The sequence below is a fragment of the Hydractinia symbiolongicarpus genome, chromosome 2 (genome assembly GCF_029227915.1).
Source record: "Hydractinia symbiolongicarpus strain clone_291-10 chromosome 2, HSymV2.1, whole genome shotgun sequence".
Lineage (NCBI taxonomy): Eukaryota > Metazoa > Cnidaria > Hydrozoa > Anthoathecata > Hydractiniidae > Hydractinia > Hydractinia symbiolongicarpus.
The window spans coordinates 36301544-36316011 of record NC_079876.1 but is presented as its reverse complement, the minus strand read 5'-3'; the positions used below and the strand labels follow the sequence as shown (position 1 = coordinate 36316011).

The window sequence follows — 14468 nt, the reverse complement described above, 5'->3', positions numbered from 1 at the left end:
AAGAGGACAAAAAGCCAACTAGTAGGGGACACCCGGGTTTGAACCAGGGACCTCTCGATCTGCAGTCGAATGCTCTACCACTGAGCTATATCCCCAGCCAAGGACGGAATCCACGCACAGGGTATATAACATCAACGCGTGAGAGAGCAACTTAACTTAAAAAATGTACACTTCCCGCACCGGGAATCGAACCCGGGCCGCCTGGGTGAAAACCAGAAATCCTAACCACTAGACCATGCGGGACACATTCGCACCACTAAGTAATTTAGATGTCATGCTTTTTCTGACAATTTGAACTAGCTCTGTCTTTCTGTTCGTGTCAAGAAATTTTGGAAATGAGTAGTAACGCATTGGTGGTTCAGTGGTAGAATTCTCGCCTGCCACGCGGGAGACCGGGGTTCGATTCCCCGCCAATGCATCGTGTTTTACCTACACCTGAAAATACCCTCCGTAAAAAAGAAAGGAAGGAAAATAAATAAAAAAACATAGCTGAAGAAAAGTGCTACGGCTGCTTGCATTCACCACCTCAAACCGCCCTGCTGGGCAGTGATAAAATGCCGAGACCCGGGATTGAACCAGGGACCTTCAGATCTTCAGTCTGACGCTCTCCCAACTGAGCTATCTCGGCCATGATCAATTCTATCACATGGCAAAGGTCTGTACGTTGTGATAGACACTTGACCAGATCAAAAAGAATGTTTGTAGATTCGCTGCGAGTAGGGTTCAAACCTACGCGGGAAGATCCCATTAGATTTCAAGTCTAACGCCTTAACCACTCGGCCATCGCAGCAGAAATTGCTGGGTAACCAGAATAATTCACCAGCTCACCACTCAGGTGCCGAAGAGGACAAAAAGCCAACTAGTAGGGGACACCCGGGTTTGAACCAGGGACCTCTCGATCTGCAGTCGAATGCTCTACCACTGAGCTATATCCCCAGCCAAGGACGGAATCCACGCACAGGGTATATAACATCAACGCGTGAGAGAGCAACTTAACTTAAAAAATGTACACTTCCCGCACCGGGAATCGAACCCGGGCCGCCTGGGTGAAAACCAGAAATCCTAACCACTAGACCATGCGGGACACATTCGCACCACTAAGTAATTTAGATGTCATGCTTTTTCTGACAATTTGAACTAGCTCTGTCTTTCTGTTCGTGTCAAAAACACCTTTTTGCGTCCGCTGCGAGTAGGATTCGAACCTACGCGGGAAGATCCCATTTGATTTCTAGTCAAACGCCTTAACCACTCGGCCATCGCAGCCTGACAAACCGCTGGCCATTGCCACAAGGCCGACCAGAAAGCACAACATTACTGCTAAAGGCACTGCCCGGATTTGAACCGGGGATCTCCTGTTTACTAGACAGGCGCTTTAACCGCTAAGCCACAGCGCCTGCCTGTTGGGAGATTTTGAAAATCTCAATATCACACGTCTGAAATGACGTTAAGGCTACTAACACACCGGGACGTGATACACTGTCACTCGGAAATTTTGGAAATGAGTAGTAACGCATTGGTGGTTCAGTGGTAGAATTCTCGCCTGCCACTCGGGAGACCGGGGTTCGATTCCCCGCCAATGCATCGTGTTTTACCTACACCTGAAAATACCCTCCGTAAAAAAGAAAGGAAGGAAAATAAATAAAAAAACATAGCTGAAGAAAAGTGCTACGGCTGCTTGCATTCACCACCTCAAACCGCCCTGCTGGGCAGTGATAAAATGCCGAGACCCGGGATTGAACCAGGGACCTTCAGATCTTCAGTCTGACGCTCTCCCAACTGAGCTATCTCGGCCATGATCAATTCTATCACATGGCAAAGGTCTGTACGTTGTGATAGACACTTGACCAGATCAAAAAGAATGTTTGTAGATTCGCTGCGACTAGGGTTCGAACCTACGCGGGAAGATCCCATTAGATTTCAAGTCTAACGCCTTAACCACTCGGCCATCGCAGCAGAAATTGCTGGGTAACCAGAATAATTCACCAGCTCACCACTCAGGTGCCGAAGAGGACAAAAAGCCAACTAGTAGGGGACACCCGGGTTTGAACCAGGGACCTCTCGATCTGCAGTCGAATGCTCTACCACTGAGCTATATCCCCAGCCAAGGACGGAATCCACGCACAGGGTATATAACATCAACGCGTGAGAGAGCAACTTAACTTAAAAAATGTACACTTCCCGCACCGGGAATCGAACCCGGGCCGCCTGGGTGAAAACCAGAAATCCTAACCACTAGACCATGCGGGACACATTCGCACCACTAAGTAATTTAGATGTCATGCTTTTTCTGACAATTTGAACTAGCTCTGTCTTTCTGTTCGTGTCAAAAACACCTTTTTGCGTCCGCTGCGAGTAGGATTCGAACCTACGCGGGAAGATCCCATTTGATATCTAGTCAAACGCCTTAACCACTCGGCCATCGCAGCCTGACAAACCGCTGGCCATTGCCACAAGGCCGACCAGAAAGCACAACATTACTGCTAAAGGCACTGCCCGGATTTGAACCGGGGATCTCCTGTTTACTAGACAGGCGCTTTAACCGCTAAGCCACAGCGCCTGCCTGTTGGGAGATTTTGAAAATCTCAATATCACACGTCTGAAATGCCGTTAAGGCTACTAACACACCGGGACGTGATACACTGTCACTCGGAAATTTTGGAAATGAGTAGTAACGCATTGTTGGTTCAGTGGTAGAATTCTCGCCTGCCACGCGGGAGACCGGGGTTCGATTCCCCGCCAATGCATCGTGTTTTACCTACACCTGAAAATACCCTCCGTAAAAAAGAAAGGAAGGAAAATAAATAAAAAAACATAGCTGAAGAAAAGTGCTACGGCTGCTTGCATTCACCACCTCAAACCGCCCTGCTGGGCAGTGATAAAATGCCGAGACCCGGGATTGAACCAGGGACCTTCAGATCTTCAGTCTGACGCTCTCCCAACTGAGCTATCTCGGCCATGATCAATTCTATCACATGGCAAAGGTCTGTACGTTGTGATAGACACTTGACCAGATCAAAAAGAATGTTTGTAGATTCGCTGCGAGTAGGGTTCGAACCTACGCGGGAAGATCCCATTAGATTTCAAGTCTAACGCCTTAACCACTCGGCCATCGCAGCAGAAATTGCTGGGTAACCAGAATAATTCACCAGCTCACCACTCAGGTGCCGAAGAGGACAAAAAGCCAACTAGTAGGGGACACCCGGGTTTGAACCAGGGACCTCTCGATCTGCAGTCGAATGCTCTACCACTGAGCTATATCCCCAGCCAAGGACGGAATCCACGCACAGGGTATATAACATCAACGCGTGAGAGAGCAACTTAACTTAAAAAATGTACACTTCCCGCACCGGGAATCGAACCCGGGCCGCCTGGGTGAAAACCAGAAATCCTAACCACTAGACCATGCGGGACACATTCGCACCACTAAGTAATTTAGATGTCATGCTTTTTCTGACAATTTGAACTAGCTCTGTCTTTCTGTTCGTGTCAAAAACACCTTTTTGCGTCCGCTGCGAGTAGGATTCGAACCTACGCGGGAAGATCCCATTTGATTTCTAGTCAAACGCCTTAACCACTCGGCCATCGCAGCCTGACAAACCGCTGGCCATTGCCACAAGGCCGACCAGAAAGCACAACATTACTGCTAAAGGCACTGCCCGGATTTGAACCGGGGATCTCCTGTTTACTAGACAGGCGCTTTAACCGCTAAGCCACAGCGCCTGCCTGTTGGGAGATTTTGAAAATCTCAATATCACACGTCTGAAATGCCGTTAAGGCTACTAACACACCGGGACGTGATACACTGTCACTCGGAAATTTTGGAAATGAGTAGTAACGCATTGGTGGTTCAGTGGTAGAATTCTCGCCTGCCACGCGGGAGACCGGGGTTCGATTCCCCGCCAATGCATCGTGTTTTACCTACACCTGAAAATACCCTCCGTAAAAAAGAAAGGAAGGAAAATAAATAAAAAAACATAGCTGAAGAAAAGTGCTACGGCTGCTTGCATTCACCACCTCAAACCGCCCTGCTGGGCAGTGATAAAATGCCGAGACCCGGGATTGAACCAGGGACCTTCAGATCTTCAGTCTGACGCTCTCCCAACTGAGCTATCTCGGCCATGATCAATTCTATCACATGGCAAAGGTCTGTACGTTGTGATAGACACTTGACCAGATCAAAAAGAATGTTTGTAGATTCGCTGCGAGTAGGGTTCGAACCTACGCGGGAAGATCCCATTAGATTTCAAGTCTAACGCCTTAACCACTCGGCCATCGCAGCAGAAATTGCTGGGTAACCAGAATAATTCACCAGCTCACCACTCAGGTGCCGAAGAGGACAAAAAGCCAACTAGTAGGGGACACCCGGGTTTGAACCAGGGACCTCTCGATCTGCAGTCGAATGCTCTACCACTGAGCTATATCCCCAGCCAAGGACGGAATCCACGCACAGGGTATATAACATCAACGCGTGAGAGAGCAACTTAACTTAAAAAATGTACACTTCCCGCACCGGGAATCGAACCCGGGCCGCCTGGGTGAAAACCAGAAATCCTAACCACTAGACCATGCGGGACACATTCGCACCACTAAGTAATTTAGATGTCATGCTTTTTCTGACAATTTGAACTAGCTCTGTCTTTCTGTTCGTGTCAAAAACACCTTTTTGCGTCCGCTGCGAGTAGGATTCGAACCTACGCGGGAAGATCCCATTTGATATCTAGTCAAACGCCTTAACCACTCGGCCATCGCAGCCTGACAAACCGCTGGCCATTGCCACAAGGCCGACCAGAAAGCACAACATTACTGCTAAAGGCACTGCCCGGATTTGAACCGGGGATCTCCTGTTTACTAGACAGGCGCTTTAACCGCTAAGCCACAGCGCCTGCCTGTTGGGAGATTTTGAAAATCTCAATATCACACGTCTGAAATGCCGTTAAGGCTACTAACACACCGGGACGTGATACACTGTCACTCGGAAATTTTGGAAATGAGTAGTAACGCATTGTTGGTTCAGTGGTAGAATTCTCGCCTGCCACGCGGGAGACCGGGGTTCGATTCCCCGCCAATGCATCGTGTTTTACCTACACCTGAAAATACCCTCCGTAAAAAAGAAAGGAAGGAAAATAAATAAAAAAACATAGCTGAAGAAAAGTGCTACGGCTGCTTGCATTCACCACCTCAAACCGCCCTGCTGGGCAGTGATAAAATGCCGAGACCCGGGATTGAACCAGGGACCTTCAGATCTTCAGTCTGACGCTCTCCCAACTGAGCTATCTCGGCCATGATCAATTCTATCACATGGCAAAGGTCTGTACGTTGTGATAGACACTTGACCAGATCAAAAAGAATGTTTGTAGATTCGCTGCGAGTAGGGTTCGAACCTACGCGGGAAGATCCCATTAGATTTCAAGTCTAACGCCTTAACCACTCGGCCATCGCAGCAGAAATTGCTGGGTAACCAGAATAATTCACCAGCTCACCACTCAGGTGCCGAAGAGGACAAAAAGCCAACTAGTAGGGGACACCCGGGTTTGAACCAGGGACCTCTCGATCTGCAGTCGAATGCTCTACCACTGAGCTATATCCCCAGCCAAGGACGGAATCCACGCACAGGGTATATAACATCAACGCGTGAGAGAGCAACTTAACTTAAAAAATGTACACTTCCCGCACCGGGAATCGAACCCGGGCCGCCTGGGTGAAAACCAGAAATCCTAACCACTAGACCATGCGGGACACATTCGCACCACTAAGTAATTTAGATGTCATGCTTTTTCTGACAATTTGAACTAGCTCTGTCTTTCTGTTCGTGTCAAAAACACCTTTTTGCGTCCGCTGCGAGTAGGATTCGAACCTACGCGGGAAGATCCCATTTGATTTCTAGTCAAACGCCTTAACCACTCGGCCATCGCAGCCTGACAAACCGCTGGCCATTGCCACAAGGCCGACCAGAAAGCACAACATTACTGCTAAAGGCACTGCCCGGATTTGAACCGGGGATCTCCTGTTTACTAGACAGGCGCTTTAACCGCTAAGCCACAGCGCCTGCCTGTTGGGAGATTTTGAAAATCTCAATATCACACGTCTGAAATGCCGTTAAGGCTACTAACACACCGGGACGTGATACACTGTCACTCGGAAATTTTGGAAATGAGTAGTAACGCATTGGTGGTTCAGTGGTAGAATTCTCGCCTGCCACGCGGGAGACCGGGGTTCGATTCCCCGCCAATGCATCGTGTTTTACCTACACCTGAAAATACCCTCCGTAAAAAAGAAAGGAAGGAAAATAAATAAAAAAACATAGCTGAAGAAAAGTGCTACGGCTGCTTGCATTCACCACCTCAAACCGCCCTGCTGGGCAGTGATAAAATGCCGAGACCCGGGATTGAACCAGGGACCTTCAGATCTTCAGTCTGACGCTCTCCCAACTGAGCTATCTCGGCCATGATCAATTCTATCACATGGCAAAGGTCTGTACGTTGTGATAGACACTTGACCAGATCAAAAAGAATGTTTGTAGATTCGCTGCGAGTAGGGTTCGAACCTACGCGGGAAGATCCCATTAGATTTCAAGTCTAACGCCTTAACCACTCGGCCATCGCAGCAGAAATTGCTGGGTAACCAGAATAATTCACCAGCTCACCACTCAGGTGCCGAAGAGGACAAAAAGCCAACTAGTAGGGGACACCCGGGTTTGAACCAGGGACCTCTCGATCTGCAGTCGAATGCTCTACCACTGAGCTATATCCCCAGCCAAGGACGGAATCCACGCACAGGGTATATAACATCAACGCGTGAGAGAGCAACTTAACTTAAAAAATGTACACTTCCCGCACCGGGAATCGAACCCGGGCCGCCTGGGTGAAAACCAGAAATCCTAACCACTAGACCATGCGGGACACATTCGCACCACTAAGTAATTTAGATGTCATGCTTTTTCTGACAATTTGAACTAGCTCTGTCTTTCTGTTCGTGTCAAAAACACCTTTTTGCGTCCGCTGCGAGTAGGATTCGAACCTACGCGGGAAGATCCCATTTGATTTCTAGTCAAACGCCTTAACCACTCGGCCATCGCAGCCTGACAAACCGCTGGCCATTGCCACAAGGCCGACCAGAAAGCACAACATTACTGCTAAAGGCACTGCCCGGATTTGAACCGGGGATCTCCTGTTTACTAGACAGGCGCTTTAACCGCTAAGCCACAGCGCCTGCCTGTTGGGAGATTTTGAAAATCTCAATATCACACGTCTGAAATGCCGTTAAGGCTACTAACACACCGGGACGTGATACACTGTCACTCGGAAATTTTGGAAATGAGTAGTAACGCATTGGTGGTTCAGTGGTAGAATTCTCGCCTGCCACGCGGGAGACCGGGGTTCGATTCCCCGCCAATGCATCGTGTTTTACCTACACCTGAAAATACCCTCCGTAAAAAAGAAAGGAAGGAAAATAAATAAAAAAACATAGCTGAAGAAAAGTGTTACGGCTGCTTGCATTCACCACCTCAAACCGCCCTGCTGGGCAGTGATAAAATGCCGAGACCCGGGATTGAACCAGGGACCTTCAGATCTTCAGTCTGACGCTCTCCCAACTGAGCTATCTCGGCCATGATCAATTCTATCACATGGCAAAGGTCTGTACGTTGTGATAGACACTTGACCAGATCAAAAAGAATGTTTGTAGATTCGCTGCGAGTAGGGTTCGAACCTACGCGGGAAGATCCCATTAGATTTCAAGTCTAACGCCTTAACCACTCGGCCATCGCAGCAGAAATTGCTGGGTAACCAGAATAATTCACCAGCTCACCACTCAGGTGCCGAAGAGTACAAAAAGCCAAATAGTAGGGGACACCCGGGTTTGAACCAGGGACCTCTCGATCTGCAGTCGAATGCTCTACCACTGAGCTATATCCCCAGCCAAGGACGGAATCCACGCACAGGGTATATAACATCAACGCGTGAGAGAGCAACTTAACTTAAAAAATGTACACTTCCCGCACCGGGAATCGAACCCGGGCCGCCTGGGTGAGAACCAGAAATCCTAACCACTAGACCATGCGGGACACATTCGCACCACTAAGTAATTTAGATGTCATGCTTTTTCTGACAATTTGAACTAGCTCTGTCTTTCTGTTCGTGTCAAAAACACCTTTTTGCGTCCGCTGCGAGTAGGATTCGAACCTACGCGGGAAGATCCCATTTGATTTCTAGTCAAACGCCTTAACCACTCGGCCATCGCAGCCTGACAAACCGCTGGCCATTGCCACAAGGCCGACCAGAAAGCACAACATTACTGCTAAAGGCACTGCCCGGATTTGAACCGGGGATCTCCTGTTTACTAGACAGGCGCTTTAACCGCTAAGCCACAGCGCCTGCCTGTTGGGAGATTTTGAAAATCTCAATATCACACGTCTGAAATGCCGTTAAGGCTACTAACACACCGGGACGTGATACACTGTCACTCGGAAATTTTGGAAATGAGTAGTAATGCATTGGTGGTTCAGTGGTAGAATTCTCGCCTGCCACGCGGGAGACCGGGGTTCGATTCCCCGCCAATGCATCGTGTTTTACCTACACCTGAAAATACCCTCCGTAAAAAAGAAAGGAAGGAAAATAAATAAAAAAACATAGCTGAAGAAAAGTGCTACGGCTGCTTGCATTCACCACCTCAAACCGCCCTGCTGGGCAGTGATAAAATGCCGAGACCCGGGATTGAACCAGGGACCTTCAGATCTTCAGTCTGACGCTCTCCCAACTGAGCTATCTCGGCCATGATCAATTCTATCACATGGCAAAGGTCTGTACGTTGTGATAGACACTTGACCAGATCAAAAAGAATGTTTGTAGATTCGCTGCGAGTAGGGTTCGAACCTACGCGGGAAGATCCCATTAGATTTCAAGTCTAACGCCTTAACCACTCGGCCATCGCAGCAGAAATTGCTGGGTAACCAGAATAATTCACCAGCTCACCACTCAGGTGCCGAAGAGGACAAAAAGCCAACTAGTAGGGGACACCCGGGTTTGAACCAGGGACCTCTCGATCTGCAGTCGAATGCTCTACCACTGAGCTATATCCCCAGCCAAGGACGGAATCCACGCACAGGGTATATAACATCAACGCGTGAGAGAGCAACTTAACTTAAAAAATGTACACTTCCCGCACCGGGAATCGAACCCGGGCGGCCTGGGTGAAAACCAGAAATCCTAACCACTAGACCATGCGGGACACATTCGCACCACTAAGTAATTTAGATGTCATGCTTTTTCTGACAATTTGAACTAGCTCTGTCTTTCTGTTCGTGTCAAAAACACCTTTTTGCGTCCGCTGCGAGTAGGATTCGAACCTACGCGGGAAGATCCCATTTGATTTCTAGTCAAACGCCTTAACCACTCGGCCATCGCAGCCTGACAAACCGCTGGCCATTGCCACAAGGCCGACCAGAAAGCACAACATTACTGCTAAAGGCACTGCCCGGATTTGAACCGGGGATCTCCTGTTTACTAGACAGGCGCTTTAACCGCTAAGCCACAGCGCCTGCCTGTTGGGAGATTTTGAAAATCTCAATATCACACGTCTGAAATGCCGTTAAGGCTACTAACACACCGGGACGTGATACACTGTCACTCGGAAATTTTGGAAATGAGTAGTAACGCATTGGTGGTTCAGTGGTAGAATTCTCGCCTGCCACGCGGGAGACCGGGGTTCGATTCTCCGCCAATGCATCGTGTTTTACCTACACCTGAAAATACCCTCCGTAAAAAAGAAAGGAAGGAAAATAAATAAAAAAACATAGCTGAAGAAAAGTGCTACGGCTGCTTGCATTCACCACCTCAAACCGCCCTGCTGGGCAGTGATAAAATGCCGAGACCCAGGATTGAACCAGGGACCTTCAGATCTTCAGTCTGACGCTCTCCGAACTGAGCTATCTCGGCCATGATCAATTCTATCACATGGCAAAGGTCTGTACGTTGTGATAGACACTTGACCAGATCAAAAAGAATGTTTGTAGATTCGCTGCGAGTAGGGTTCGAACCTACGCGGGAAGATCCCATTAGATTTCAAGTCTAACGCCTTAACCACTCGGCCATCGCAGCAGAAATTGCTGGGTAACCAGAATAATTCACCAGCTCACCACTCAGGTGCCGAAGAGGACAAAAAGCCAACTAGTAGGGGACACCCGGGTTTGAACCAGGGACCTCTCGATCTGCAGTCGAATGCTCTACCACTGAGCTATATCCCCAGCCAAGGACGGAATCCACGCACAGGGTATATAACATCAACGCGTGAGAGAGCAACTTAACTTAAAAAATGTACACTTCCCGCACCGGGAATCGAACCCGGGCCGCCTGGGTGAAAACCAGAAATCCTAACCACTAGACCATGCGGGACACATTCGCACCACTAAGTAATTTAGATGTCATGCTTTTTCTGACAATTTGAACTAGCTCTGTCTTTCTGTTCGTGTCAAAAACACCTTTTTGCGTCCGCTGCGAGTAGGATTCGAACCTACGCGGGAAGATCCTATTTGATTTCTAGTCAAACGCCTTAACCACTCGGCCATCGCAGCCTGACAAACCGCAGAAACAGAAAGCACAACATTACTGCTAAAGGCACTGCCCGGATTTGAACCGGGGATCTCCTGTTTACTAGACAGGCGCTTTAACCGCTAAGCCACAGCGCCTGCCTGTTGGGAGATTTTGAAAATCTCAATATCACACGTCTGAAATGCCGTTAAGGCTACTAACACACCGGGACGTGATACACTGTCACTCGGAAATTTTGGAAATGAGTAGTAACGCATTGGTGGTTCAGTGGTAGAATTCTCGCCTGCCACGCGGGAGACCGGGGTTCGATTCCCCGCCAATGCATCGTGTTTTACCTACACCTGAAAATACCCTCCGTAAAAAAGAAAGGAAGGAAAATAAATAAAAAAACATAGCTGAAGAAAAGTGCTACGGCTGCTTGCATTCACCACCTCAAACCGCCCTGCTGGGCAGTGATAAAATGCCGAGACCCGGGATTGAACCAGGGACCTTCAGATCTTCAGTCTGACGCTCTCCCAACTGAGCTATCTCGGCCATGATCAATTCTATCACATGGCAAAGGTCTGTACGTTGTGATAGACACTTGACCAGATCAAAAAGAATGTTTGTAGATTCGCTGCGAGTAGGGTTCGAACCTACGCGGGAAGATCCCATTAGATTTCAAGTCTAACGCCTTAACCACTCGGCCATCGCAGCAGAAATTGCTGGGTAACCAGAATAATTCACCAGCTCACCACTCAGGTGCCGAAGAGGACAAAAAGCCAAATAGTAGGGGACAACCGGGTTTGAACCAGGGACCTCTCGATCTGCAGTCGAATGCTCTACCACTGAGCTATATCCCCAGCCAAGGACGGAATCCACGCACAGGGTATATAACATCAACGCGTGAGAGAGCAACTTAACTTAAAAAATGTACACTTCCCGCACCGGGAATCGAACCCGGGCCGCGTGGGTGAAAACCAGAAATCCTAACCACTAGACCATGCGGGACACATTCGCACCACTAAGTAATTTAGATGTCATGCTTTTTCTGACAATTTGAACTAGCTCTGTCTTTCTGTTCGTGTCAAAAACACCTTTTTGCGTCCGCTGCGAGTAGGATTCGAACCTACGCGGGAAGATCCCATTTGATTTCTAGTCAAACGCCTTAACCACTCGGCCATCGCAGCCTGACAAACCGCTGGCCATTGCCACAAGGCCGACCAGAAAGCACAACATTACTGCTAAAGGCACTGCCCGGATTTGAACCGGGGATCTCCTGTTTACTAGACAGGCGCTTTAACCGCTAAGCCACAGCGCCTGCCTGTTGGGAGATTTTGAAAATCTCAATATCACACGTCTGAAATGCCGTTAAGGCTACTAACACACCGGGACGTGATACACTGTCACTCGGAAATTTTGGAAATGAGTAGAAACGCATTGGTGGTTCAGTGGTAGAATTCTCGCCTGCCAAGCGGGAGACCGAGGTTCCATTCCCCGCCAATGCATCGTGTTTTACCTACACCTGAAAATACCCTCCGTAAAAAAGAAAGGAAGGAAAATAAATAAAAAAACATAGCTGAAGAAAAGTGCTACGGCTGCTTGCATTCACCACCTCAAACCGCCCTGCTGGGCAGTGATAAAATGCCGAGACCCGGGATTGAACCAGGGACCTTCAGATCTTCAGTCTGACGCTCTCCCAACTGAGCTATCTCGGCCATGATCAATTCTATCACATGGCAAAGGTCTGTACGTTGTGATAGACACTTGACCAGATCAAAAAGAATGTTTGTAGATTCGCTGCGAGTAGGGTTCGAACCTACGCGGGAAGATCCCATTAGATTTCAAGTCTAACGCCTTAACCACTCGGCCATCGCAGCAGAAATTGCTGGGTAACCAGAATAATTCACCAGCTCACCACTCAGGTGCCGAAGAGGACAAAAAGCCAACTAGTAGGGGACACCCGGGTTTGAACCAGGGACCTCTCGATCTGCAGTCGAATGCTCTACCACTGAGCTATATCCCCAGCCAAGGACGGAATCCACGCACAGGGTATATAACATCAACGCGTGAGAGAGCAACTTAACTTAAAAAATGTACACTTCCCGCACCGGGAATCGAACCCGGGCCGCCTGGGTGAAAACCAGAAATCCTAACCACTAGACCATGCGGGACACATTTGCACCACTAAGTAATTTAGATGTCATGCTTTTTCTGACAATTTGAACTAGCTCTGTCTTTCTGTTCGTGTCAAAAACACCTTTTTGCGTCCGCTGCGAGTAGGATTCGAACCTACGCGGGAAGATCCCATTTGATTTCTAGTCAAACGCCTTAACCACTCGGCCATCGCAGCCTGACAAACCGCTGGCCATTGCCACAAGGCCGACCAGAAAGCACAACATTACTGCTAAAGGCACTGCCCGGTATTGAACCGGGGATCTCCTGTTTACTAGACAGGCGCTTTAACCGCTAAGCCACAGCGCCTGCCTGTTGGGAGATTTTGAAAATCTCAATATCACACGTCTGAAATGCCGTTAAGGCTACTAACACACCGGGACGTGATACACTGTCACTCGGAAATTTTGGAAATGAGTAGTAACGCATTGGTGGTTCAGTGGTAGAATTCTCGCCTGCCACGCGGGAGACCGGGGTTCGATTCCCCGCCAATGCATCGTGTTTTACCTACACCTGAAAATACCCTCCGTAAAAAAGAAAGGAAGGAAAATAAATAAAAAAACATAGCTGAAGAAAAGTGCTACGGCTGCTTGCATTCACCACCTCAAACCGCCCTGCTGGGCAGTGATAAAATGCCGAGACCCGGGATTGAACCAGGGACCTTCAGATCTTCAGTCTGACGCTCTCCCAACTGAGCTATCTCGGCCATGATCAATTCTATCACATGGCAAAGGTCTGTACGTTGTGATAGACACTTGACCAGATCAAAAAGAATGTTTGTAGATTCGCTGCGAGTAGGGTTCGAACCTACGCGGGAAGATCCCATTAGATTTCAAGTCTAACGCCTTAACCACTCGGCCATCGCAGCAGAAATTGCTGGGTAACCAGAATAATTCACCAGCTCACCACTCAGGTGCCGAAGAGGACAAAAAGGTAACTAGTAGGGGACACCCGGGATCGAACCAGGGACCTCTCGATCTGCAGTCGAATGCTCTACCACTGAGCTATATCCCCAGCCAAGGACGGAATCCACGCACAGGGTATATAACATCAACGCGTGAGAGAGCAACTTAACTTAAAAAATGTACACTTCCAGCACCGGGAATCGAACCCGGGCCGCCTGGGTGAAAACCAGAAATCCTAACCACTAGACCATGCGGGACACATTCGCACCACTAAGTAATTTAGATGTCATGCTTTTTCTGACAATTTGAACTAGCTCTGTCTTTCTGTTCGTGTCAAAAACACCTTTTTGCGTCCGCTGCGAGTAGGATTCGAACCTACGCGGGAAGATCCCATTTGATTTCTAGTCAAACGCCTTAACCACTCGGCCATCGCAGCCTGACAAACCGCTGGCCATTGCCACAAGGCCGACCAGAAAGCACAACATTACTGCTAAAGGCACTGCCCGGATTTGAACCGGGGATCTCCTGTTTACTAGACAGGCGCTTTAACCGCTAAGCCACAGCGCCTGCCTGTTGGGAGATTTTGAAAATCTCAATATCACACGTCTGAAATGCCGTTAAGGCTACTAACACACCGGGACGTGATACACTGTCACTCGGAAATTTTGGAAATGAGTAGTAACGCATTGGTGGTTCAGTGGTAGAATTCTCGCCTGCCACGCGGGAGACCGGGGTTCGATTCCCCGCCAATGCATCGTGTTTTACCTACACCTGAAAATACCCTCCGTAAAAAAGAAAGGAAGGAAAATAAATAAAAAAACATAGCTGAAGAAAAGTGCTACGGCTGCTTGCATTCACCACCTCA

The 14468-nt window shown here is 48.6% G+C and overlaps 71 non-coding genes across 71 annotated transcripts; 8 read left to right on the top strand and 63 right to left on the bottom strand.

Moving 5' to 3' along the window:
* Positions 1–23: 23 nt before the first annotated feature.
* On the bottom strand, positions 24–95 carry Trnac-gca (transfer RNA cysteine (anticodon GCA)). Its single transcript has one exon. It is a non-coding gene; the product is annotated as a tRNA-Cys (tRNA).
* A 76-nt stretch (positions 96–171) lies between these two features.
* On the bottom strand, positions 172–243 carry Trnae-uuc (transfer RNA glutamic acid (anticodon UUC)). The gene has a single exon. It is a non-coding gene; the product is annotated as a tRNA-Glu (tRNA).
* Positions 244–347: 104 nt separating this feature from the next.
* Positions 348–418, top strand: Trnag-gcc (transfer RNA glycine (anticodon GCC)). The gene has a single exon. It is a non-coding gene; the product is annotated as a tRNA-Gly (tRNA).
* Positions 419–555: 137 nt separating this feature from the next.
* Trnaf-gaa (transfer RNA phenylalanine (anticodon GAA)) lies at positions 556–628 on the bottom strand. Its single transcript has one exon. It is a non-coding gene; the product is annotated as a tRNA-Phe (tRNA).
* A 236-nt stretch (positions 629–864) lies between these two features.
* On the bottom strand, positions 865–936 carry Trnac-gca (transfer RNA cysteine (anticodon GCA)). Its single transcript has one exon. It is a non-coding gene; the product is annotated as a tRNA-Cys (tRNA).
* A 76-nt stretch (positions 937–1012) lies between these two features.
* On the bottom strand, positions 1013–1084 carry Trnae-uuc (transfer RNA glutamic acid (anticodon UUC)). Its single transcript has one exon. It is a non-coding gene; the product is annotated as a tRNA-Glu (tRNA).
* Positions 1085–1181: 97 nt separating this feature from the next.
* Trnas-aga (transfer RNA serine (anticodon AGA)) lies at positions 1182–1263 on the bottom strand. Its single transcript has one exon. It is a non-coding gene; the product is annotated as a tRNA-Ser (tRNA).
* A 58-nt stretch (positions 1264–1321) lies between these two features.
* Trnat-agu (transfer RNA threonine (anticodon AGU)) lies at positions 1322–1394 on the bottom strand. Its single transcript has one exon. It is a non-coding gene; the product is annotated as a tRNA-Thr (tRNA).
* Positions 1395–1718: 324 nt separating this feature from the next.
* Positions 1719–1791, bottom strand: Trnaf-gaa (transfer RNA phenylalanine (anticodon GAA)). The gene has a single exon. It is a non-coding gene; the product is annotated as a tRNA-Phe (tRNA).
* Positions 1792–2027: 236 nt separating this feature from the next.
* Positions 2028–2099, bottom strand: Trnac-gca (transfer RNA cysteine (anticodon GCA)). Its single transcript has one exon. It is a non-coding gene; the product is annotated as a tRNA-Cys (tRNA).
* Positions 2100–2175: 76 nt separating this feature from the next.
* On the bottom strand, positions 2176–2247 carry Trnae-uuc (transfer RNA glutamic acid (anticodon UUC)). The gene has a single exon. It is a non-coding gene; the product is annotated as a tRNA-Glu (tRNA).
* Positions 2248–2484: 237 nt separating this feature from the next.
* On the bottom strand, positions 2485–2557 carry Trnat-agu (transfer RNA threonine (anticodon AGU)). The gene has a single exon. It is a non-coding gene; the product is annotated as a tRNA-Thr (tRNA).
* Positions 2558–2881: 324 nt separating this feature from the next.
* On the bottom strand, positions 2882–2954 carry Trnaf-gaa (transfer RNA phenylalanine (anticodon GAA)). Its single transcript has one exon. It is a non-coding gene; the product is annotated as a tRNA-Phe (tRNA).
* Positions 2955–3034: 80 nt separating this feature from the next.
* Positions 3035–3116, bottom strand: Trnas-uga (transfer RNA serine (anticodon UGA)). Its single transcript has one exon. It is a non-coding gene; the product is annotated as a tRNA-Ser (tRNA).
* Positions 3117–3190: 74 nt separating this feature from the next.
* Positions 3191–3262, bottom strand: Trnac-gca (transfer RNA cysteine (anticodon GCA)). Its single transcript has one exon. It is a non-coding gene; the product is annotated as a tRNA-Cys (tRNA).
* Positions 3263–3338: 76 nt separating this feature from the next.
* Trnae-uuc (transfer RNA glutamic acid (anticodon UUC)) lies at positions 3339–3410 on the bottom strand. Its single transcript has one exon. It is a non-coding gene; the product is annotated as a tRNA-Glu (tRNA).
* A 97-nt stretch (positions 3411–3507) lies between these two features.
* On the bottom strand, positions 3508–3589 carry Trnas-aga (transfer RNA serine (anticodon AGA)). Its single transcript has one exon. It is a non-coding gene; the product is annotated as a tRNA-Ser (tRNA).
* A 58-nt stretch (positions 3590–3647) lies between these two features.
* Trnat-agu (transfer RNA threonine (anticodon AGU)) lies at positions 3648–3720 on the bottom strand. Its single transcript has one exon. It is a non-coding gene; the product is annotated as a tRNA-Thr (tRNA).
* A 116-nt stretch (positions 3721–3836) lies between these two features.
* On the top strand, positions 3837–3907 carry Trnag-gcc (transfer RNA glycine (anticodon GCC)). Its single transcript has one exon. It is a non-coding gene; the product is annotated as a tRNA-Gly (tRNA).
* A 137-nt stretch (positions 3908–4044) lies between these two features.
* Trnaf-gaa (transfer RNA phenylalanine (anticodon GAA)) lies at positions 4045–4117 on the bottom strand. Its single transcript has one exon. It is a non-coding gene; the product is annotated as a tRNA-Phe (tRNA).
* An 80-nt stretch (positions 4118–4197) lies between these two features.
* Trnas-uga (transfer RNA serine (anticodon UGA)) lies at positions 4198–4279 on the bottom strand. Its single transcript has one exon. It is a non-coding gene; the product is annotated as a tRNA-Ser (tRNA).
* A 74-nt stretch (positions 4280–4353) lies between these two features.
* Trnac-gca (transfer RNA cysteine (anticodon GCA)) lies at positions 4354–4425 on the bottom strand. Its single transcript has one exon. It is a non-coding gene; the product is annotated as a tRNA-Cys (tRNA).
* Positions 4426–4501: 76 nt separating this feature from the next.
* Trnae-uuc (transfer RNA glutamic acid (anticodon UUC)) lies at positions 4502–4573 on the bottom strand. Its single transcript has one exon. It is a non-coding gene; the product is annotated as a tRNA-Glu (tRNA).
* Positions 4574–4810: 237 nt separating this feature from the next.
* On the bottom strand, positions 4811–4883 carry Trnat-agu (transfer RNA threonine (anticodon AGU)). Its single transcript has one exon. It is a non-coding gene; the product is annotated as a tRNA-Thr (tRNA).
* A 324-nt stretch (positions 4884–5207) lies between these two features.
* On the bottom strand, positions 5208–5280 carry Trnaf-gaa (transfer RNA phenylalanine (anticodon GAA)). Its single transcript has one exon. It is a non-coding gene; the product is annotated as a tRNA-Phe (tRNA).
* An 80-nt stretch (positions 5281–5360) lies between these two features.
* Positions 5361–5442, bottom strand: Trnas-uga (transfer RNA serine (anticodon UGA)). Its single transcript has one exon. It is a non-coding gene; the product is annotated as a tRNA-Ser (tRNA).
* A 74-nt stretch (positions 5443–5516) lies between these two features.
* Positions 5517–5588, bottom strand: Trnac-gca (transfer RNA cysteine (anticodon GCA)). Its single transcript has one exon. It is a non-coding gene; the product is annotated as a tRNA-Cys (tRNA).
* Positions 5589–5664: 76 nt separating this feature from the next.
* On the bottom strand, positions 5665–5736 carry Trnae-uuc (transfer RNA glutamic acid (anticodon UUC)). The gene has a single exon. It is a non-coding gene; the product is annotated as a tRNA-Glu (tRNA).
* A 97-nt stretch (positions 5737–5833) lies between these two features.
* On the bottom strand, positions 5834–5915 carry Trnas-aga (transfer RNA serine (anticodon AGA)). The gene has a single exon. It is a non-coding gene; the product is annotated as a tRNA-Ser (tRNA).
* Positions 5916–5973: 58 nt separating this feature from the next.
* On the bottom strand, positions 5974–6046 carry Trnat-agu (transfer RNA threonine (anticodon AGU)). Its single transcript has one exon. It is a non-coding gene; the product is annotated as a tRNA-Thr (tRNA).
* Positions 6047–6162: 116 nt separating this feature from the next.
* On the top strand, positions 6163–6233 carry Trnag-gcc (transfer RNA glycine (anticodon GCC)). The gene has a single exon. It is a non-coding gene; the product is annotated as a tRNA-Gly (tRNA).
* Positions 6234–6370: 137 nt separating this feature from the next.
* Trnaf-gaa (transfer RNA phenylalanine (anticodon GAA)) lies at positions 6371–6443 on the bottom strand. Its single transcript has one exon. It is a non-coding gene; the product is annotated as a tRNA-Phe (tRNA).
* An 80-nt stretch (positions 6444–6523) lies between these two features.
* Trnas-uga (transfer RNA serine (anticodon UGA)) lies at positions 6524–6605 on the bottom strand. The gene has a single exon. It is a non-coding gene; the product is annotated as a tRNA-Ser (tRNA).
* A 74-nt stretch (positions 6606–6679) lies between these two features.
* Trnac-gca (transfer RNA cysteine (anticodon GCA)) lies at positions 6680–6751 on the bottom strand. The gene has a single exon. It is a non-coding gene; the product is annotated as a tRNA-Cys (tRNA).
* Positions 6752–6827: 76 nt separating this feature from the next.
* On the bottom strand, positions 6828–6899 carry Trnae-uuc (transfer RNA glutamic acid (anticodon UUC)). Its single transcript has one exon. It is a non-coding gene; the product is annotated as a tRNA-Glu (tRNA).
* A 97-nt stretch (positions 6900–6996) lies between these two features.
* Trnas-aga (transfer RNA serine (anticodon AGA)) lies at positions 6997–7078 on the bottom strand. Its single transcript has one exon. It is a non-coding gene; the product is annotated as a tRNA-Ser (tRNA).
* A 58-nt stretch (positions 7079–7136) lies between these two features.
* On the bottom strand, positions 7137–7209 carry Trnat-agu (transfer RNA threonine (anticodon AGU)). Its single transcript has one exon. It is a non-coding gene; the product is annotated as a tRNA-Thr (tRNA).
* Positions 7210–7325: 116 nt separating this feature from the next.
* Trnag-gcc (transfer RNA glycine (anticodon GCC)) lies at positions 7326–7396 on the top strand. The gene has a single exon. It is a non-coding gene; the product is annotated as a tRNA-Gly (tRNA).
* A 137-nt stretch (positions 7397–7533) lies between these two features.
* On the bottom strand, positions 7534–7606 carry Trnaf-gaa (transfer RNA phenylalanine (anticodon GAA)). The gene has a single exon. It is a non-coding gene; the product is annotated as a tRNA-Phe (tRNA).
* Positions 7607–7686: 80 nt separating this feature from the next.
* Positions 7687–7768, bottom strand: Trnas-uga (transfer RNA serine (anticodon UGA)). Its single transcript has one exon. It is a non-coding gene; the product is annotated as a tRNA-Ser (tRNA).
* A 74-nt stretch (positions 7769–7842) lies between these two features.
* Positions 7843–7914, bottom strand: Trnac-gca (transfer RNA cysteine (anticodon GCA)). Its single transcript has one exon. It is a non-coding gene; the product is annotated as a tRNA-Cys (tRNA).
* Positions 7915–7990: 76 nt separating this feature from the next.
* Trnae-cuc (transfer RNA glutamic acid (anticodon CUC)) lies at positions 7991–8062 on the bottom strand. The gene has a single exon. It is a non-coding gene; the product is annotated as a tRNA-Glu (tRNA).
* Positions 8063–8159: 97 nt separating this feature from the next.
* Trnas-aga (transfer RNA serine (anticodon AGA)) lies at positions 8160–8241 on the bottom strand. Its single transcript has one exon. It is a non-coding gene; the product is annotated as a tRNA-Ser (tRNA).
* Positions 8242–8299: 58 nt separating this feature from the next.
* Positions 8300–8372, bottom strand: Trnat-agu (transfer RNA threonine (anticodon AGU)). Its single transcript has one exon. It is a non-coding gene; the product is annotated as a tRNA-Thr (tRNA).
* Positions 8373–8488: 116 nt separating this feature from the next.
* Trnag-gcc (transfer RNA glycine (anticodon GCC)) lies at positions 8489–8559 on the top strand. The gene has a single exon. It is a non-coding gene; the product is annotated as a tRNA-Gly (tRNA).
* Positions 8560–8696: 137 nt separating this feature from the next.
* Positions 8697–8769, bottom strand: Trnaf-gaa (transfer RNA phenylalanine (anticodon GAA)). The gene has a single exon. It is a non-coding gene; the product is annotated as a tRNA-Phe (tRNA).
* An 80-nt stretch (positions 8770–8849) lies between these two features.
* Trnas-uga (transfer RNA serine (anticodon UGA)) lies at positions 8850–8931 on the bottom strand. Its single transcript has one exon. It is a non-coding gene; the product is annotated as a tRNA-Ser (tRNA).
* Positions 8932–9005: 74 nt separating this feature from the next.
* Positions 9006–9077, bottom strand: Trnac-gca (transfer RNA cysteine (anticodon GCA)). The gene has a single exon. It is a non-coding gene; the product is annotated as a tRNA-Cys (tRNA).
* A 245-nt stretch (positions 9078–9322) lies between these two features.
* Trnas-aga (transfer RNA serine (anticodon AGA)) lies at positions 9323–9404 on the bottom strand. The gene has a single exon. It is a non-coding gene; the product is annotated as a tRNA-Ser (tRNA).
* A 58-nt stretch (positions 9405–9462) lies between these two features.
* On the bottom strand, positions 9463–9535 carry Trnat-agu (transfer RNA threonine (anticodon AGU)). Its single transcript has one exon. It is a non-coding gene; the product is annotated as a tRNA-Thr (tRNA).
* Positions 9536–10012: 477 nt separating this feature from the next.
* On the bottom strand, positions 10013–10094 carry Trnas-uga (transfer RNA serine (anticodon UGA)). The gene has a single exon. It is a non-coding gene; the product is annotated as a tRNA-Ser (tRNA).
* Positions 10095–10168: 74 nt separating this feature from the next.
* Trnac-gca (transfer RNA cysteine (anticodon GCA)) lies at positions 10169–10240 on the bottom strand. Its single transcript has one exon. It is a non-coding gene; the product is annotated as a tRNA-Cys (tRNA).
* A 76-nt stretch (positions 10241–10316) lies between these two features.
* On the bottom strand, positions 10317–10388 carry Trnae-uuc (transfer RNA glutamic acid (anticodon UUC)). The gene has a single exon. It is a non-coding gene; the product is annotated as a tRNA-Glu (tRNA).
* Positions 10389–10608: 220 nt separating this feature from the next.
* Trnat-agu (transfer RNA threonine (anticodon AGU)) lies at positions 10609–10681 on the bottom strand. The gene has a single exon. It is a non-coding gene; the product is annotated as a tRNA-Thr (tRNA).
* Positions 10682–10797: 116 nt separating this feature from the next.
* Trnag-gcc (transfer RNA glycine (anticodon GCC)) lies at positions 10798–10868 on the top strand. Its single transcript has one exon. It is a non-coding gene; the product is annotated as a tRNA-Gly (tRNA).
* A 137-nt stretch (positions 10869–11005) lies between these two features.
* On the bottom strand, positions 11006–11078 carry Trnaf-gaa (transfer RNA phenylalanine (anticodon GAA)). Its single transcript has one exon. It is a non-coding gene; the product is annotated as a tRNA-Phe (tRNA).
* Positions 11079–11158: 80 nt separating this feature from the next.
* Trnas-uga (transfer RNA serine (anticodon UGA)) lies at positions 11159–11240 on the bottom strand. Its single transcript has one exon. It is a non-coding gene; the product is annotated as a tRNA-Ser (tRNA).
* Positions 11241–11631: 391 nt separating this feature from the next.
* Trnas-aga (transfer RNA serine (anticodon AGA)) lies at positions 11632–11713 on the bottom strand. The gene has a single exon. It is a non-coding gene; the product is annotated as a tRNA-Ser (tRNA).
* A 58-nt stretch (positions 11714–11771) lies between these two features.
* On the bottom strand, positions 11772–11844 carry Trnat-agu (transfer RNA threonine (anticodon AGU)). The gene has a single exon. It is a non-coding gene; the product is annotated as a tRNA-Thr (tRNA).
* A 324-nt stretch (positions 11845–12168) lies between these two features.
* Trnaf-gaa (transfer RNA phenylalanine (anticodon GAA)) lies at positions 12169–12241 on the bottom strand. The gene has a single exon. It is a non-coding gene; the product is annotated as a tRNA-Phe (tRNA).
* Positions 12242–12321: 80 nt separating this feature from the next.
* Positions 12322–12403, bottom strand: Trnas-uga (transfer RNA serine (anticodon UGA)). The gene has a single exon. It is a non-coding gene; the product is annotated as a tRNA-Ser (tRNA).
* Positions 12404–12477: 74 nt separating this feature from the next.
* On the bottom strand, positions 12478–12549 carry Trnac-gca (transfer RNA cysteine (anticodon GCA)). The gene has a single exon. It is a non-coding gene; the product is annotated as a tRNA-Cys (tRNA).
* Positions 12550–12625: 76 nt separating this feature from the next.
* Positions 12626–12697, bottom strand: Trnae-uuc (transfer RNA glutamic acid (anticodon UUC)). The gene has a single exon. It is a non-coding gene; the product is annotated as a tRNA-Glu (tRNA).
* A 97-nt stretch (positions 12698–12794) lies between these two features.
* On the bottom strand, positions 12795–12876 carry Trnas-aga (transfer RNA serine (anticodon AGA)). Its single transcript has one exon. It is a non-coding gene; the product is annotated as a tRNA-Ser (tRNA).
* Positions 12877–13123: 247 nt separating this feature from the next.
* Trnag-gcc (transfer RNA glycine (anticodon GCC)) lies at positions 13124–13194 on the top strand. The gene has a single exon. It is a non-coding gene; the product is annotated as a tRNA-Gly (tRNA).
* Positions 13195–13331: 137 nt separating this feature from the next.
* Trnaf-gaa (transfer RNA phenylalanine (anticodon GAA)) lies at positions 13332–13404 on the bottom strand. The gene has a single exon. It is a non-coding gene; the product is annotated as a tRNA-Phe (tRNA).
* An 80-nt stretch (positions 13405–13484) lies between these two features.
* On the bottom strand, positions 13485–13566 carry Trnas-uga (transfer RNA serine (anticodon UGA)). The gene has a single exon. It is a non-coding gene; the product is annotated as a tRNA-Ser (tRNA).
* Positions 13567–13640: 74 nt separating this feature from the next.
* On the bottom strand, positions 13641–13712 carry Trnac-gca (transfer RNA cysteine (anticodon GCA)). The gene has a single exon. It is a non-coding gene; the product is annotated as a tRNA-Cys (tRNA).
* Positions 13713–13957: 245 nt separating this feature from the next.
* On the bottom strand, positions 13958–14039 carry Trnas-aga (transfer RNA serine (anticodon AGA)). Its single transcript has one exon. It is a non-coding gene; the product is annotated as a tRNA-Ser (tRNA).
* A 58-nt stretch (positions 14040–14097) lies between these two features.
* On the bottom strand, positions 14098–14170 carry Trnat-agu (transfer RNA threonine (anticodon AGU)). The gene has a single exon. It is a non-coding gene; the product is annotated as a tRNA-Thr (tRNA).
* A 116-nt stretch (positions 14171–14286) lies between these two features.
* Trnag-gcc (transfer RNA glycine (anticodon GCC)) lies at positions 14287–14357 on the top strand. Its single transcript has one exon. It is a non-coding gene; the product is annotated as a tRNA-Gly (tRNA).
* Positions 14358–14468: the final 111 nt, after the last annotated feature.